We start from the raw sequence: 9,134 nt of genomic DNA on the forward strand, positions 1-9,134 counted from the left end.
AGTTTCCTGCTTTGTGGGATAGGCTGCTACCCATCCGGAGAAGGTATCTACAAAAACTAGCAGATATCTGTAACCATACTTTCCTGGCTTGACCTCAGTGAAGTCTACCTCCCCGTAGACTCCTGGCCTGTCCCTCCTGAATCTTTTTCCCTGGTGTCTGTATGCTTTACAACTACTGAGCAGGTGGCAGTACTTACAGGCCTGTACCACCCTCCATGACTATCTCCTGCAGCCTTGGAACAAAGATGGAAAAGGTCCTTATGGACCATATTAACTTGTCTTGGCCCAAGTGGCTCCAATGGTGGCATCTGAGAAATCCAGTCCACAGCCTGTTCCCAGGGAAGAATGACTTCTCCTTTTATGGTTTTCCATTGTTTCTCTTTCTCTAAGTAATAATTAGAGTGGTATTCTTTAATTTGGTCTTCATCTTCTTTGGAGAAGAATAAGTAAGGCTATCCTTTTGTCCAGTCATTTAGGGGCTGGTAAGTGGCCAGTCCGATGTTAGAAGATGGGGGCGGCCCAACATTAGCGACCAGAGCATTTAAACTGACTACGGGCTGTTGGGCTGCCTCTTTTGCTGCCTGATCTGCCTGGTTATTTCCACAGGCCACCGGGGAGCTGCCTTTTTGGTGGCTCGGACAATGGATGACACTCACTCTTTTGGGCAGATGTAAGGCTTGTAAGAGGGCCAGGATTTCTTGTTTGTTTTTTATTTCTTTTCCTTCAGAGGTTAAGAGTCCCCATTGTTGGTAAATGGCTCCATGAGCATGTGCAGTCTCATATGCGTACCTGTTGTCTGTGTAAATGCTCACCTTTCTGTTCTTTCCCAGTGGGAGGGCCTTAGTTAAAGTGATGAGTTCGCTCATTGAGGTGATGTTCCTGGCCAGCACCCTTCAGCCCAGATGACATTGTTATCGTCAACTACTGCTGCTCCAGCCCGCTGTTGTCCGCCCTGTAAGAAACTACTCACGTCAGTGTACCAGGTTACCTTGGCATCCAGTAGCAGGATGTCCACCAGGTCCTTTCTTCATCCATGAGCCTCAGCAAGAATTTTCAGACAGTCATGGTCGGTCGTCTCAATGTCAGGGTCCAGTAGCAAAGTGTCAGGGTTTAGGCCCGAGGGCAGGGGAAAGATACCCAATCTGGATTTAGCAGCAACATGTGGTAGTGGGTCATTCTGGCATTAGTGAGCCATCTGTCTGGAGGTTGGCAGACCACATTCTCAAGGGCATGGGTGTGGGGGGGTGGTAACCACCAGTCGTTGGCCCAGGGTTAGCTTGTCAGCATCCTTGACAAGGTGGGCTGTTGCACAAGGTGACCACCCCAATGCTACTGGGTCAATCTTTTTGGACAGCCAGGCTACCGGCCATTTCCAGGGGCCCAACTGTTGCGTGAGGACTCCTTAGTGATCTCATTATTCTCAGCCATGTATAAATAGTGAAGTCAGGCAGGCGCAATGCTGGGGCACTCAACAGAACTTGTTTGATTGCTTCAAAGGTGTCCAGTGAAAGGGCTGGCCACTCTTATTTAAAGGATAAAGGAGGTATCCATCTCAGCAAAGCCTGGTATCCATAGGCAGCCAAAGCCAGCTGTCCCCAGGAACTCCCTCAACTGTTTAGGTGTCTTTGGGGTTGGTAGATTTAAAATTATCTGTTTTCTGGCTTTTGACAACCACCTCTGCCCATTCCTCAGAAGATACCTCAGGTACATGACCTCTTGTTGGCAGATTTGTGCCTTTTTAGCAGATACCTGGTAGCCAAATGTCCCAGCTCTCTGAGTAGCCGCTTGGTCCCTTCTTTGCAGGATCCCTGGTCCTTGGTTGTGATTAGAAGGTCATCTGCGTACTGTAAGAGAGTTACCTGGGGGGGTGTTGATCCGATAGGTCTGGAGATCCTGATGGAGGACTTCATCGAAGATAGTCAGGGAGTTTTTAAACCCCTGGGGCAGCCGGGTCCATGTGAGTTGTCTGGTGAGTCCCTGTTCTGGGTCCTTCCATTCTAAGGCAAAGATCTCCTGGCTCTGTGGTGCCAGAGCCAGACAAAAGAAAGCATCTTTTAAGTCCAGAACAGTCGGGCGGCAATGCACTCAGGAGAGTGTATGGGTTAGGCATTGTAGGATGAATTGTCCAGCACCCTGCAATTTACCTCTCGCAAGTCTTGGACCAGTCGATAGTCTGTTGTCCCAATAAAAGGGTGTTCCAGGCTGACTGACAACTTTTTAGGATATCTAATTCCAGCAGTCTATTGATGTGAGGCATAATTCCTTTCCTGGCCTCTTTAGACATCGGGTATTGTCTGACAGCAACTGGACTGGGTGGTGCTTTTTAGTTCCACCACTATGGGGGTTGGGGGGGTGTTGGGTGGACTTTTCCAATCCTGCAGTTTCAGCCCAGGCTTGGGGAAAGGTTTGAGTCCAATAGTCCATATCTTTGCTGCCCTGGCTTTTACCAGGGGGTGCAAAGAGCTTGTACTCATCATCCAGTCTGAGAGTTAGCACATAGATTGGATCACCAGCGGGTCCTTGGATTTGGGGTCCCCCCAGAAGGAAATGGATTTGAGCCCCCATCTTAGTGAGATCCCTTCTCAATAGTGGGTAGGGGTAATCTGGAATTACCATGAATAAGTGGGATACCCTGCCAGTTCCGAGGTGTTGGGGACAATAGTCCATATGGCCAATGTTCAGCCATCTTGTCTAAGTCTGCACCTTTAAGTCTCTGTCTTTCCCAGAGCTTGCCTTTCACCAGAAACTAGCTGACCCTGTTGTGGGTCAGCAGTTAGACTAAAGACAGATAGAGATGGAGCAACCCTGTCATGGTTTAGCAGTTAGAATAGACAAAGAGGGAGCCAGATACCCTGTGTGGCAGGACATTATGACCCTGCCTGGAATTCCCTGTGTTTTGAGAAAAGCCTGCAGCTGGGTTGCTATAGCAATATGCATGAAGATAGCCGGGCAGTGGTGGTGCACGTCTTTAATCCCAGGAGGCAGAGGCAGGCGGATCTCTGTGAGTTCGACGAGGCCAGCCTGGTCTACAAAGTGAGTCCAGGACAGCCAGGGTGACACAGAGAAAACCTGTCTTGAAAAACAAAAACAAAACAAAACAAACATCATAAAGGTACTAGATGCCTTCTCTAGGACGGAACCCAGACCCTAGAACACGTGTTCTTGACTGCTAAATGGCCTCTGCCACCCCTAAAATGGTGTTTATTTTACAGGCTGTGCCTTGCCCTGAGACAATCCGTTTTACAAGCAGCATCTGACTGCATTTTGAATGCAAACACAGAGGCAAGATGGTCTCTATCTTATTTGGCATGTAAACATCTGTCCTCATAGCACAGGTGATAATTTATTCCTAAAAGTAAAATGGCACCACCTGGGCTGGAGCAATGGCTCAGTGGTTAAGAGCACTAGCTGCTCTTCGAGAGGACCTGGGGCCAGCTCCTAGCACCCACATGGCGGTTCACAACTGTCTGTAATTCCAGTTCCACAGTATCAACGCCCTCTTCTGATCTCCTCAGGCACCAGGCACGCACATGGTACACAGACATGCAAACACTCATACACGTTAAAATAAATAAAAAAGAAAACTTTTAAGCCAGGTAGTGAAGATGCACGCCTTTGATCGCAGCACTCTGGAGGCAGACGTAGGTAGATCTTTAAGTTTAAGGCCAGCCTAGATTATAGAGGGAGTTCTAGGACAGCCAAGGCTACACTGTCTCAAAAAAAAAAAAAAAAAGGGTAAAAAAAAAAAAGCATATCAGAAAAATCAGCTTGAAGAACTTATAAAATGCACAAGTAGCAACCATTGCCCGCCCCCCAAAGGAAGACACTTCACAAACCCATGGCAACAGCCTCCTCTGAACTATCTTATTACAAGAGTTAGGCCAAGAGCCTGTGCCCTGGCTGCCCTGTTAGTGATGGGAAGCCAGGTCTAGCCACCTGTTCCCCATGAGCCAATTTAAAGCCAAACTAACCGTGAAAAGAAAAAAAAAAAAAGGAGATTTATTCTCTTTGAGAAAAGAGACCAAGATATCCCAAGACCTCCCAAATCTACTTTCAGGGTCCTAGAAAGAAGGTAGTGTTGAGCTGGAGAGATGGCTCAGTGGTTAAGAGCACTGCCTGCTCTTCCAAAGGTCCTGAGTTCAATTCCCAGCACCCACATGGCAGCTTATAACTGTCTGTAACTCTAAGATCTGACACTCTCATACTAAGGCACATAAAAAGTAAAATTAAATAAAACATTAAAAAAAAAAAAAAAGAAGATAGTATTTAAATAGAAGACAACAAATGTGGTAATTAAGCAGCCCTGCTCAGTGGATGGTACTGTCCATCTGTGCCTTGATTCAGATCTTTTGGGCAAAGCCATCTGATAAGTCACAAATCTCTGGTTGACACCAGATTTCCACCATTTCCTTCTCCCAATATAATGTTCCTAAGGGACATGCCTGTTCCCTGGGTACCTTGTAAGAGTCCAGATGGCCAGAGTGAGGGCAAGTGTCTCCTGAAATAGCATCGTCTCTCCCAGGCCTGCTGACTACAGTCTGACCCGTCTATATTTCACATTTGTGGCCTCCATACATCTGGTCAGTACAGCTTGGCTGGACCAGGGTGTGGGGGCCGACACTCAGCTCCATTCTGACGCTGCAGTCTGACTTGACTCTTCACCCAACACTTTCAGCTGCGTTCATTCCCCCCCCCCCCTCCCTCCCCCTCGCTCCCTCTCTCTTTGGTTTCTAGAGACAGGGTTTCTCTGTTTAGCCCTGGCTGTCCTGGAACTCATTCTGCAGACCAGGCTGGTCTCGAACCCACAGAGATCTGCCTGCCTCTGCCTCCCGAGGGCTGGGATTAAAGGCGTGTGCCAGTGCTGTGTTCATTTTCGAAGCCCTATGCACTCTGTGACCTGAGAGTTAATATTACTAATTGTGATTTGGAAGAGCTGTCAAGATGGTTCAACATGTAGAGGCCCTTGACACGCAGCCCAGTGACTTGAGTCTGATCTAGAAACTGCATAAAGGAGGAAGAATAAACTCAACAGAGCTGTCCTCTAACCTTCACTCAGGCATTATAGCACATGCCCACTAATGATGGCTAATGTGAGGTTGTAAGTTTTAAAAGATCCAGGAAGCAAGAATGCCTCTACCCTGTAGGCACCACTTTCCCCAAGGACAGGTAACTAACTTCCTGAATGTTGGGGGCTGCTGTTCATGTAAAATTAACAAGTCACACCTTTCTGCTTCTGTAAACATGCTTGGTCACATGTAGGTGGGAGGTACCTAGACAGGAAGTGCACCAGGATGTACGCTTGTCCCTGATTTAGATGAAGGCAGGAAGTACGTAGCCTTGTGGTTTTGCCTTGATAGGCCTTTGACTAATGTAATTTGTGGCCATTCCCTGGGCATCCCGGGCATGGACCCGGCCATTGTCCTGGTCAGTATATGATAAAGCTTGCCTCAAATTTGGCTCAAAAAACATTGTGATAATGATCTCATTCTTGCCTGGTGGGATTAACACTATCACCTCTAACACACACACACACACACACACACACACACACACACACACCTAGATCCCATACCCTCCCCAATACCACACACACTCACAAATAAAAATTTCAAAGTCATTAAGATCAGAATAAAAGAACCCCTGCCTCCACTGAGAAAGAGAGACATAGAAGGCTTCTGTGACAGCCTCTACCACCCGCCCCACCCCTCCGCCCCTTAAAAAAGGAACAGTCTAGACAGGAAGCCATCGAAAAGAGCTCTTAAAAATTGTGATGGGGGGCTGGAGAGATGACCCAGTGGTTACAAGTACCATCTGCTCTTCTTAAAGGACCCAAGTTCAATTCCCAGCACCCACATGGCAGCTCACAACTGTCTGTAATTCCGGTTCCAAGGGATCTGACACCCTCACACCAAGGCACATAAAATAAAACTTTCTAAAAATTGTGATAGGAAAGCCAAAGGGTCGCTCTTCACAATTGAAGACTTCTGGTGGGAGTGGGGGAGGACGCAGTTTTCTCTAAGGGGATGGCCACTGGGAGTTAGACCATGCTCCAGTGAGTACATGGGCAACACAAATTGGACTAGGTATTTTTTTTTTCCTTCTTTTTTGGGGGGAGGTCATAAGGAGTGAACCTGGGAAGGCTGGGAAGTGTGATCGGGGTCCACTATGTAAAGTTCCCAAATAATCAATAGAAATATTCTGTTGGGGGAAAAAAACCTGAACCTGTGCTTGCCTTTGCCAACTATCAAGGCTATTTGGAACCACTTGGCAAATTGTTGCCAATAAAAGCACCTTTTTTTTTTTTTTTTTTTTTTTTTTTTTTGTCATCCAACAAATTCTGACAGGATGAAAAGACGTGTGTCCATCTAAGTTTCTAAGATGGCACACTCAACACCTGTCACACCCAGCTGATGTTGGGGGTCACCAGCGTAGGGTATCATCCTGGGACCCATTTCAGAAGCCCTTCAATCTGCTTCTGGCCACCGGAGGGCAGTGCTGCACGGAGACCGACTTCTAGCCACCCTGAAAAAGGCCCCTTTCTCCTCCGGCCAGACGAATCCAGCTGGGCAGGTCCGGAAGGCCTCTGTCCCAGGCGGCTCTGGAGAAGCTCCTGAGTCACCACAGATGCTGGCTCTGGACCCACAGCTGCCCCCGGGGCTTGGCAGGTTGCTCTGGAAAAAAACTAGGTCAGGCATGTGGCCTGGTTTGCTGGTTCGCAGCACAGGCCAGGGGAGAACCCGGGAGTGCGAAGGGCATCTCAGTTTACTCCCTGGCTCAATCAAGTGACAGACACCTGAGGAGTCCCTACTAAATGCCAGGCCTAGGTGGGTGGGTGAGGGGACATACAGCCAGCCAATTTCGGATGAACTTCCAAAAGCCCAGGTTACACAACTTCGCTGTATGTCATCTCAGGCTGCCTGGCTGTGCTGTGTGGGGTGGGTAAAGTCAACAGCTTCCCTTTCGCGCTGGCAGTTTGTCTGCCCCGTATGGAAGGCCCACCTTGGCACAGTTCTTGGTCGGCAGAATCCCAACTCTTCAACGCTCTCGGGCAGAGCTTTCCCAACAGAAGGTTATTTGCGCAGAAATCGAGTTTCACTCGGGGACCAGAAAAGGCAAAAGCTTTCAAGTCAGACGGCCAGATAGATACGTGAGCTCATCTCCACACAACACCAGCAGGGGAAACAAACGCCATCTCCTGTTTTCTTAGGCTAGGGAAGGCCAGGTGCATTTATAAAGAAGGACACTTGGGACTTTTCCAGACAAAGAAGTTTATTTTTTTATTTTTTTAATACATTATTGAGCGTGACAGCTAATCCTAGCTATGCACTTGACTGTATCTGAAACTAACTAAACCCGGAGCAGCTGGGCATACCCGTGAGGGTTTTCTGGATCCATCAAACACACCCGAAATTTGGACCGCACCTTCTGGGCGGCGGCCCACATAAAAGGGTCTGGAGGAACGAAGCTTCGGCTTTTTGCCTGCTGGTCCTCACGCCGGGCCCCCAGGACAAGATCACCTCTCGTGTTGCTGGGGTACTCCCAGGTATTAGAACCTACTCCTTGGGGTCCCAATGTAGATGGAAGACGGGCATCTCTTTAGGGATTCTCCAGGACTCCAGGCCCAGACTGGGACTGATGAGACTTGTAGCCTTGTGGGCAGCTATAGGACTCTTGGCCTTTCCACAGTGGGACCACCATTGTTGGGCTATCCAGAACACTGCCTGTGAGCCAGTCTAATAGATCGTATATAGCTGGGCAGGGATGGCGCAGGCCTTTGATTCCAGAGCTTGGGAGGCAGAGGTAGGAGGATCTCTGAATTCAAGGCCAGCCTGGTCTACATAGTGAGTTTCAGGACAGCCAGGGCTACACAGAGAAACCTTATCTCTGAACAACCCAAAAAATTTCTCCCCCCCCCCTCTCTCTACACACACACACACACACACACACACCTTTTATTGGCTTAAACCTGTGTCTGCATAGTCTTTTTTGACAAGTTACCTGACAAGTTCCAGGACAGCTAGGACAAATAGAGAGACCCAGTCAAAACAAAACAACAGAGCCGGGCGTGGTGGCGCAGGCCTTTAAAAGCTGCACTCCAAGGGCTGGAGAGATGGCTCAGTGGTTAAGAGCACTGCCTGCTCTTCCAAAGGACCAGGGTTCAATTTCCAGCACCCACATGGCAGCTCACAACTGTCTGTAATGCCAAGATCTGACACCCTCACACCAATGCACATAAGTTAAAATTAAATAAAATATTAAAAAAAAAAAAAAAAGCTGCACTCGAGAGGCAGAGGCAGGCGGATCAATGTGATTTCAAGGCCAACCCAGTCTACGAAGTGAATGCGAGACTATGACCTTGGGCCCAGCCTAAGACGAGGTCACATTCCTCCCACAGTTCTCCTATGATGTGCAGCTTCTGGTGTGTAGGAAGCAGGGGTGAGGTCATGGGAAAACTGAAGTGCAATCGGTTTCATGGGGTTTTGTTTTCTTTTAGACGTACTGGATGGAAAATGCTGCTGGGGGTTGGGCACGAATGGCGCGGCCTGTGTGTGTTTAGCCGTGAGGAATGCGTGGCCTGGACGTGTGGTCACGGCTAGCTGGCACCAGCCCACATTCCTGTTTCCAAGGGTTCTTTCTTTTTTAATATTTGTATTTATTCACGCATTTACTTTTGTGCATGCGTGTGCGTGATGTGTGCATATATTCGTGTGTGTGAGTACAGGTTTGTGAATGTCACAGAGTGCCTGGGAAGGGGAGGGGACAGCCGTGGGTGTTGGTCCCCTCCTTCTTCTTGTTTGAGGCAGGGTGTCTGTTGCCAAGCTGGCTGGCCCTCAGGCTTCCAGTAAACTCTTCTGTCCCCCAGTTCCCATCTTGCCATAGGATTTCTGTGATGATAGGCACGCACCATTGTGTCCAATAGGTACAGGCTCTAGGGACCCTCTGTCTTGTGTGGCTTAAACAATCTCTTCTTTTTTTTTTTTTTTTTTTTTTTTTTGCTTGGTAGTCCAGGTTGGCCTCCATCTCATGGGCTAGCCTCCTGCCTCAGTTTCCCAAGTACTAGGGTTACAGGTATAAGGCACCAAGCCCCTACAACTGCCAGCTTTATCCGTCACCTTGAGGTGTAGGTATAGCCC

The sequence above is a fragment of the Acomys russatus genome, chromosome 16 (genome assembly GCF_903995435.1).
Source record: "Acomys russatus chromosome 16, mAcoRus1.1, whole genome shotgun sequence".
Classification (NCBI taxonomy): domain Eukaryota; kingdom Metazoa; phylum Chordata; class Mammalia; order Rodentia; family Muridae; genus Acomys; species Acomys russatus.